Raw genomic sequence first — 11,117 nt, 5'->3', positions numbered from 1 at the left:
CATGAAACAACTTTGTTGTTGCGTGAATTAATGTTACCTAATCACAGTACGAATTTAATATTATATCATAACATTAATTCCCACTCTTTAAAAAGGAACATTATTAGGAGTTAACTTTTTTCATGCTAAGGTTTTGTTTGGCAAAAATTTTCTGATACATAATGGGTAGTTCATAGCTGATATCCGTTAAGCTAGTGAATTCAATTAAAATGTTTGGTAAAATTAGTAGTTGAATTAACTAATAAATATAAGATGGCAGCTGTAAAAAAAATTATATGTAATTAAGATGGCATAAAAGACATGCACGTTATGTTCAAAACATTAGCCTAAGATGAGGAATAATATTTAGGGTAGAATTAGGAATCTATTGTGATCATTTTTTATTTATTTATTTAAACTTTAGTGGGGTCACGGGTAAAGATTTTGACACTTATAAGTTGTTATTTACAAGATGCTAAAATTAGTCTGTGGGTAGCTTGACCTTGTTAGGCTTATTTATATATTTTCATCGAGTCAAGGCGGTATCTTATGTGACGATATGTGAATGTTATTCCTATTATTGAATTGATTCTGATTTATAGTGTTCATTGAACACGATTTTGGATAATAATCATAATTTAGTTATTTATCTTCATATAAATTGTGGTACTCAAGTTTTAATAGTTGTAAGAATATTTTGAAATATGAGATGGATTTGGTAGTTTATAATAAAATAATATTTGATCGACGAAAATTATATCTTGTAATTTTTTTATTAATTTTTAATTGCCAATTTTGAATCACTTTGTAAATCATAAAAATGAAAAAAAAAAAAAATATATATATATATATATATATATATATATATATATATAAAAGTTGTCATGTATTGTTAAAAAAAATTCTAATACTAAGAAATGTAGGATGAAGTTGAAATAATGAATAATTTATTGTATAATTTGAGTGATACTCTAAAAGGCTAATATACTTATTTAATTAACTTTTAAAAAATATTTTAAATTAACTTAGGTGAAAATGGACAATATGTGTGTCACATAAATAAATTCTTAAAAGCAGTGGTATTATACCTTTCAAAGTTAATAATGTTTGTAATTATAAAAGTTTGTGAATTAGAGATGGATCGTATTGTGAATAATCATAAAGATAGATAATAAATACAACACGATTAATCTTGATAATTCTTTTGTAATGTATTTACTTTGTTAAGACATATTATTATTAGGTCAAGGCTAATCTAGAAATGAGCTAAAAGAAAATTTATCTTTTGCTGACTTTAAAGGTGGCTTTTAGCCTCAAATAGATTGGCCAAGTATTCTTTTCAAAATTTTGGCTACACAATTATAAGTAGCTTGTTTCCTTTGCAACTTTTTTCTCATTTGAAAATTTTAATCTTTGCTATTGTGCGGCTTTCTTTTGTCTTTCTCTACATTTGTTGTCATTATTAATGCTTTAAGAGTTTTTTTTTCTTTTTCAAACATTTTTTTCTCTATTCATGGGAAAGGGTTGTCATCAATGATGAGCTTCATCTCTTTTGGTGGATTATTTATATATGTTAAAAGAGTGTTGAGTGTAGTTGTCAAAGTTTTGTTTTTGCTGACCTCATCTTCCAATTCAAACTTTGGTTCTATTTGGATATGAAAAACACTTAGAAAAGTCTAGTACTCATCCATACCAGCATACTTAAAAAGTAAAATCCACTACTTCTTAACCTTAGAAGGATGTTATATACTTGTAAATGGATGTACCAAATAATTTTCAAAAATTTCAGCATGATTTACCGTAAATACCTATAATTTTTAAGGTCAAGCTATTGATCTTTAATCTTGATTAAGTCAATAGGTAATTGATACCATGGTCTGCATATGCCCAATTAGAACTATTTATTCTAATTAGCTTTGAACTCGAAAGGTACAAGTTCTACTGAATTTTTATAATCTTTTGGACAATTCCAAGAAAAGTATGAGTAAGCATGAGATGTCATTCAAGTTCTCCTAATCCAAAACTTTTGATATTATAATAATAAATCATTGCATCATAAATTGTATTTCAGTAATTTTCTTAATTTGTTATCCCTTTTAGTGTACCTTTTATTTATCTTTAAATTGAATATAAATATTTTTAAAATAATTTTTTTAATAATTATAAATTATCTTTTTTCATAATTTAAAATAATTTATGTATTTAAAATTACTTATTTGTAATGTTTTTATTATAATATTTTTTTTTATATTTGAGATAAGGAAGTCTCTTATTTTAAAGAACCCTTACATTTATACTTATTCCAAAATAATCAACCAAAGACTAAATCTTGAAACATGTTAAATGCGAGAGCTATCTTATGTTGTTCTGCTGAACTAATCCTTCGAGATTTAATATAATGTAGTAAAGGTGTATTTATTAGTAATTTGAATAATATAAAAGCAAACAAACAAACATGTTTGTGGGTAAAATATTAAAATTGGTACAATGTGGGAGAGAAAGTTGATTTGGTGGGAGATTGTAGAGAGTAGAAAGGTTGATTACGGTATTATGAAATGAGAAAAATATGTTGTTGATGGAAGTACAGGATCTCCGTTTAGGATCGGATCCACGTTCTTTTGATTTAAAAAAATGGAGATGCAATGACTAAACCTCAAAAGAGGGAGCAGCTAAAAATAATTAAAGGAATGTTCAGATTACGATAGGATGTGTGCATAATTGTTATTGTTAAACAAAGAGTAATCAAGCATGTGTCAGGTTATGATTAGTGATAAAGTGTAAAATTAAAAGATTTGGTTTGGGTTAGGTTAGGTGTAATAGGAATAGGAATAGGAATATTGGATTGTACCCTTCTTTCCAGATAAGGGGAGAAAAGGTGATGATAGCCCCATGCCATGGTACGAGGTGAGAGGTCCCCTCCTTCATATAAAATCATGCATTCACACTATGTGGCCTCTCCGATCCTAAGAAGATCTAATCTCTTTATATTTATATCTCCTCTGTAACACAATCATTACATAATTATCCTAATAAATAATATATAAGCACATATATCATTACATAATTATTAACAATTTCCCTCCTTTTTTCTCTATATCACTAATATTGAATTTTCGTTAAACATATTTAGATCTTTAAAAATTTTATTTTTTTTTTGTTATATTAATTATTTTTTGTATCTCTTTCATGATCTAGAATATAGATATTGATGTTTGCGAGTATTTTTTTTATTAAATTTTTAACTAATAGAATGAGTCTAATCTTGGATGGTTGAAATAACTTATAAAGATTTATATTTATATTTTGTTATTATTGTTATACTACAAAAAGTTCTATTAATTTTTAAATTTAATTTTTTTTTCTACCACAATATATATATATATATATATATATCAATTCACTTGACTATAAATTAATCTTGTTTGTGATATTGTAACTTTTCCTGATCTATGACAATTTTATACATGGTGTGAATTGAATACATATTTCTTTATGTATCTCTTAATTCACTTGACATAGATTAATCTCGCTCATGATATTGTGATTGTTGTTGATCTAAGAGATTTTTAAACATGGTATGAACTGAATGTAGAAATAAACTATCTCTATAATATATGAGTGCAATGTACCTAACCATTATGTTGACTCATCAAGTTTAAGTTTAACTTTCTCAATTTGTAGATGTGTGAAATTAAAAAACTATTTCATAACCTTAAATAATTTTTACATGATAAATAATTGAATTATATTATTTTTTAAAATTAATTTTCTATTACATATAATATCATGTAAAGATTAATCAAAATTTTAAGTATATGTTAATCATCGACGTAGTAGTTTCTTGTGGAGGTATCATTCATCCTTGTAGCAAATAAAGCAAGAATAATAATAAAAATATTTGTCTTTATAATAATAATTAATCTAAATCATAATACAAACAAATAACCAAAATAAAAAAATTACTATTCTCAAATTTTCTTTGATGTTGTTGATGAACTTCTTAGAGCATTTTTGAGACATACAAGTTCTTATGAGCAATTTTATCAAGGTTTTTATTTTTCTTTATATTAGTTCTACCACATTACATGACTCCTAAACAATTCACACTATATTTTTACAAATTTAACTCTATTGATAAAATTTTATAAACAATTTATACTTTTATAATTTTTTATTTACATACACTTCACTTTGACAACTTACAAAATTAATTTAAATATTAGATATGTCACATCAACATTCTCATAGTATTTTGGTGAATAATTAATACGAGAGCACAAATTATCAAAATATCAAAGTGAGAAAGTATAATTTATAAGAAAAATTACTTAAGAAAAAACTATCAAATAAAAATTTATAAATACAAAGTGCTATTTTAAGTCTAATAATTAATGTTGTTTAGATCGTTCAAATAAATAAAACATTTGGTAAATGGAGAAATAAAAAAAAAAATAATGCATGTTATTACACTTTATTAAGCATTATTATTCTTAAAATAATGGTTAAGAAAAAAAAGTAAAAAAATTAGTGTGGTTTAATTTGTTAGTGGTGTAACACAATAATTAGTTAGCACACGTGAATTTGATATGAAAATGGAAAAGGAGAAAGGGAAATAGAATATATGAATGGGAGGGATGTGATAGATGGTCTAAAGGTATTAATGATCATCTTATCATGCTCGCGTGCGCATCAACAGTGCCTTCCAACCCAATCCCACACATCCTCTTCTGCGCGTATGCACCAAATTTTACAATTTTTATTTCTAAGCCAATCAAAATATTATACTTTATCATTTTTTATTAAACTATTTTATATATTGTTATAAATATAAATATGTTAGGCATTATAAGAAGAAGATTATTCCAATTCCAATTTCCAACAATAAAATAAGAATAAAAATCTATAAATGAATTCAGATCCTCTTTACCTAACTGTACCAAAAAAATCTTTTGGACATCAGAAAATCTATGAATGAATAGGGTGCGGCAGACAATTTGAATTTAGTGAGTATCTGAGTGCAGTAATAGTAATACTTGATGTCAAATATAGATAGAAAAGTAATGCATTTAGTAATAGGATGGAAAATTTAGAGAGAAATAAATGTCATTTATAATGGACGGTTTATATATTATTAATTTATTGTTATGCTTTTAATGGGAGTTGCTTGATATACACGCATGTTATTTGTAATGTACTGTGTTTTGTTAGCCATTTAAAGAGTCTACAAACTCTTTTAACAACTTTATATTGATTAAGATAAATTTGTTTAGTAAAAAAAATTATTTTAAAAACTTATAATTTTTTTTATAAATTATTTAAAGTAGTTTATAATTTATTATTTTTTTGTTTTTTCTTTTTTATCTTTATTAATTTATTTGAAATATTTCTTATTCTTTCTGAATTATAAACAACTTTGTACATATATTTTTTATCCTCTTATTCTCATTATCAAATAAATAAATGTCATTTTATACTAATAAATTAATTTATCATTTAATAAATGTCATTTTATACTAATAAATTAATTTATCATTTAATTAACTTCAAATTTTTTATTTCTAACTTGTAACTTTTAAGCTTTTAATTAGTTTATAAGTTAATTTTATCAAAAATACTTTTGATTGACATTCTTTTAAGTAAAGTTTCAAATGACTATCATTTATAGATCAATGATGTGTTAGTGGATGGTGAATGGAGATGGGATGTCTTGCACATACAACTTTCATTGGACATCAAACAACGTACAATGAACATTAACTTGGATATTAACACTCAAAATAAAATTATTTTGAGCCACTCTAATACATGATGTTACACTACCAAATTTGCTTTCTAGTGGTTTGTCTGTGAACTTGTCAATTGTTTGTGTTCCTAAATGGGAAGTTGGTCCAACATTTGGAAGACTTCATCATCAAAAAATATAAAAATATTTTTATGGCTTGCCTTCCATGGAAGCTTGCCCACTAACCTTTTTATGCGTTAAGCGACATGTAGCTGTTGTTTACTTATGTTGCAGGTGTGGAACTCACGAGTCATGACAAGTCCCTTCTCTGTATGCTATTGGATTGCCATGTTGCTATAGACACATGGAGGAAACTCAATCTCATGGGTGTAATTGACTTCGTTATCCAAAATGAGATTCAATGGCTCAAGCACCTCATGTAGAGGCAACATCACTTGCTAATAACTTGCACCTACTTGTTTATATAGCGTGTCCAAAATGCGAAAACTATAGACAATGTGAAGTGGTTGATATGGTTTACGGCAAATCAAATTAGAATGTCACATGTCTTTATTTAAGGGGATCTATTGACTCCTACAACATATTCATCAAGGAAATTGATTTCTTGGATCCACCCTCCATGTGTTTAAACTTGACATGGATGAAAGCTTCATTGGCAACCTAGGCTCTGCTGGCTTTGGAGGGCTCTTTTGCAATTTGATTGGAGATTGGATATCAGGCTTTGCAGGATCGTGCAACTTGACTGCACACCTCTATGCAAAATTGTTAGCTTTGCTGAAAGGGATTCAGCTTGCTTGGGACATGAATATTCATCATATTCCTTGTGAATTAGACTCATTGTCTACCTTCAAAACATTGTTCATGATACATATTTTCATTATTATGTTGTTATTATGAATATGATCCAAGAACGCAAAAGTCAAGGCTGCAACATCAATTTTGTTCACACCTTTGTGCGGGTAACAACTACGTGGATATGTTGGTCAAGATGGATTTTGCCTTCAATATGGCTATAGTGGTGTGAGATTCTACCTCACAACAGTCATATTCCTTGTTACTTTGCTAATGCCGTTGGTGTCACCTATATTTGGCCAGGCACAACTCTACATGGAGCATAATGGAAACACTTGCTTCTACATACATATTTTTTTTATCCAAAAAATAATATATTTTAAAAATAAAAGTTATACTCTATATATATATATATATATATTAAACTATCGTATGTATAAAATATCAATTCGGAAAAGATGTTTATTTATTTGATATTTATCAAACTTTTGAAGGAGATTAGTTCTCATATGTAATAAAGAATACTTCTTAATAATAAATTAATTTTTTTAAAAAAGGTTAATTACAATATATATATATATATATATATATATATGTGTGTGTGTGTGTGTGTATATTAATGCTCACATACATAATGTAATATATTTAAAAAAATATTTTTTGGTAAAATAAAATTTGTTGCATGCATATTTACCTTTTGCACTCTCTATTTATTGTATACGTTGATTAAAAAAATAAAGATAGAAAAAATTGAAAGATATATGTTTTATTTAGAATTTTTATTATAAAATATGTTTTAAAGTAAATTATCATCTAAAATTTATATCAAATATTAAAAAATGTTTATATCATAAATAAATTAAACTTGATTTTTATAAAATTTAACATATTTATTTTTATATTTTATTAGTGTTAAATTATTATAAAGTAGATCTTTAAGATTATAGTCATAATCAAACATTTAAAAAAATATCTATGATAGATAAAAAATTCATATATTAGGACATGTATTTTTAAAGAAAGTTTGATTAAAATCTATTAAATTATAATATAATCTAGTCTGACTTAGTTTATTTTTATCTTTAATTATAATCGTAGATATAAAAATTTGTAAAAATAATTATGATATATATTTACACTTTTAAAAATTATATGTAAATTTTGTAATATTACAAATATATGAATAAGTATTACCCCACTATCTAAAATTTCTAGATCGTCACTATTTAGACCTTGTTTTGTTTGTTATTTTTATATTTGATATAAAAAAATTCAAATTTGAATATTTTAGATAAAAGAGATGTTATTATGAGGGAAGACATCCATTAAAAATATTATTTAAATTTTTTAATAAAAATTAATTATTAACAAAATTGATGAATATTTTATATTAATAATATAGTTAAAAAATGTAATTTGATTAATAAAGATTGAATTTGACCGGATGATCAATTATCTAAACACAGTAAATTAATGTTCGATGCTTTTGTCCATATTTAGTGTCCAATCATGGCTTAAACAATAATATTTTCAAAGAAAAATATATGTAGAAAAAATAAATAAAATAAAATAAATTTGGCATGTTATTCGAGAATAAACAAACAATGGATTGTTCAATAAGTTTGTCGTCATTTTCCATTTTTGGGGATCTCGCATGTACTTCAACGCCATATGCAATGTTTTTTACAGTTATATTGTGAGGTTTATTTAAGTAGCTTTTCAGAGTTATTAAATTGAAAAAATATTTAAGTTGTTTAGATAATAAAAATATGATATTATTAAAAAAAAAATTGTATGTAGACACACTAATGAATTATATTATTAAAGATGGTATTATCCTACTAATATAATATAATATAACCGATAAATAATCATATATATTTTTTAATATAAGGATTTAATCTTCATGTATAAAGGTAGGTTGGATTCAGAATTGGGCTTGAGATCGAAACAAATTTGACTGTTCATATCTTCAGTTCTACTAAGGATGGGTTTCGGAGTAAGTTTAGAAAAAAGTTAGAATGAAAAAAAAGATAAATATGATATGTAATATTATATAATAAAATGTAAAAATAAAAAATAATAAGTATGAATAGGTATTTATATGGTTGAAATGTGAAAAAGTTATTATTGAAAAATAATATTTTCGTTTGTTTAATGCATATTTGAGAATGGTAAAGTGTTAATGTGAAAAAGAGAAAATGGTAATGGTGGTGTGTACTTTCAAGTTTCAACTTTGTAAAGTACGTAAGAAAATCCTTAGAATCAATACCCTCTTTCCTGTACGCATTTCGGTCAGTATCCTAATGCCCGACACCTATCCTTCCCACTTATTTTCAAGATCAAAAAGTCAAAAATAGGAAAAAAAATTTAAAAAAATAACTTCAACTTCAAGATATCGCTTTCAATAAATTCTTATTCTTACCCATTACAGTCATCAATTCACGATTACACATTAAAAGTAACAATTCAGAAAATAAAAATATTAAGTATCAATACAGAATTTCATTTTTAATTTTTCAAAAATATTTAATACATTTTATAAAATGTTAAATAATGTACCTTAACATTTTTTTTTGGAGAACATGCATACTCTTATTAATCACCAAAATTGTGTTATTTGTTTCACTAGAATTAGTTCAAACTATGTTTACTATTCTAAATATATGATTATACTGAAAAATTATATATATATATATATATATATATATATATATATATTCTTTATATTATTTATGATTTTAAAAAATGATATTTATAAATTAGAGTAATACGATGTATTAACAATTATAATTTAATATTTATTTAAATTTATTTTTTAAAAAATATGACCCCTTTTGATTGGATTTTGGATCTGTTTTAGATTATGAATAAAAAAATATATAATTGAGAGAATTTTTTTTTTATTAAAAGTGATTAGTTAGTTAGTCTCTCTAAAAATGATTTATATTTGTTGAATATTTTGCACCAATAACAGTTACTTAATTTTTTTTTACAATAGTAATTAAGAAAATGCAATTACAAAATATTAATAGAGAAAATAATTATTTTAATATTGTGCAAAATAATTATTACATTTAATATAATTATTAATCAGATCTTAACACAATTTTTTGAAGAATATTAATAGTCTTATTAACACAGCTAAAAGAAAAGTCACCAAAATTAATTGAACAAATCAAAATAGTGTGTTAATTAACGATTTTGAATTTTTTTTATCCATCAAAATCACAATGTAAGCATCACAGTTTGATCATTTTTAGAATAATAATTAAGAAAATAAAAAAATATTAATGATAAAATCCATTAATTTGAAATTGCGCAAAATTATTTATTATGTTTCATGAAAATATTAAATGAACCTTAACGTTTGTGAACCACACTATTCTTCAATTTGGAATGAATAACTAAATTTTTCAATTTGGAATGAGGACTATATTTTTTTAAGATATTATTTTAATTGTGATAATAAAGTAAATTTAAAAAATTAATATTACACCTAAAATTAAATATATCAGTCAGTTTTAGAGATTTTTTAAGTATTAAAACCGTAGCATGTATTGATTTAAAAATTGTGTGAAATCTTATCTGAATTGATTCGGATTAATAGAATAATTAAGGAAATTAAGGTGTTGACATCCCAATCAAGTGTTTACATCAATAGGAAAAGAGGTACGGAAAAAAAATTTAGATAATACCAAGGTTATGGTTGTTAATGCTTTGATTTCCATTTATTTATAAGATTTACTATAGAATAATTATTTATTTTTTATATAAGATTTAGTTCATAATATTTAATATATTAATTATTTTTAAATTAAAATATTTTAATTAAAAATATTTTTTTAATTTGAAATAATACATTAATTATGGATTCCTTAAAATATATAAATTCTAGTTGATTAGAAGAATAAGTAGTATTAATTAAAAGAGAGATAAGTAGTATAAAGCATACATTCTAATTAGTTGAGAGAAAGATAAACATTAATTAATAGAGAAAAATAATACAAGAGTAATTTTAATATATATATATATATATAATAAATTTATTATTATTAATTAGATTAAATATTTTTTAAATCTTAATAAATTAGGAAATATAGTTTTATATATGAGAAACAGGGTAATAACATTCAAAATTTATAAAATATCTACCTCATTTTTCTTTTATTTACCTTTTTTTTTTAATTATGTTTTTATATCAATTTCTTCACATAAAACATTGAAGGAAGGAGAATACATATCTTTAAAGACATTATTTGAGTATTTTTATTTTATATTTTTTATTAATTAAAATTACAATAATAACACTAAAATTTAAATATGAGAGTTTGTACATATTATTTAAACTTTTAATATTAATTTAATTTAATTTTTAAAATTTTTTCAATCTTATATGAGTGCCTAAATGACATTTTTGTAGTATTAGTATATGCAATGAAAGTGATTATTAATATAAATCGTTTTAGGAGGAAAAAAGATAAATTTTGAAATAAAATTTTATATGATTTTTTTTTAATTCTTAACTTATACATAAGTTAATAGGAGAAAGTTTATAGAATTTAATTAACACATAAGTTAGTTTTAATCTCGGGTTGGATAG

The sequence above is a fragment of the Cajanus cajan genome, chromosome 6 (genome assembly GCF_000230855.2).
Source record: "Cajanus cajan strain Asha chromosome 6, NIPB_CcT2T_4, whole genome shotgun sequence".
Taxonomy (NCBI): Eukaryota; Viridiplantae; Streptophyta; class Magnoliopsida; order Fabales; family Fabaceae; genus Cajanus; species Cajanus cajan.
This window is presented reverse-complemented; position numbering follows the sequence as displayed.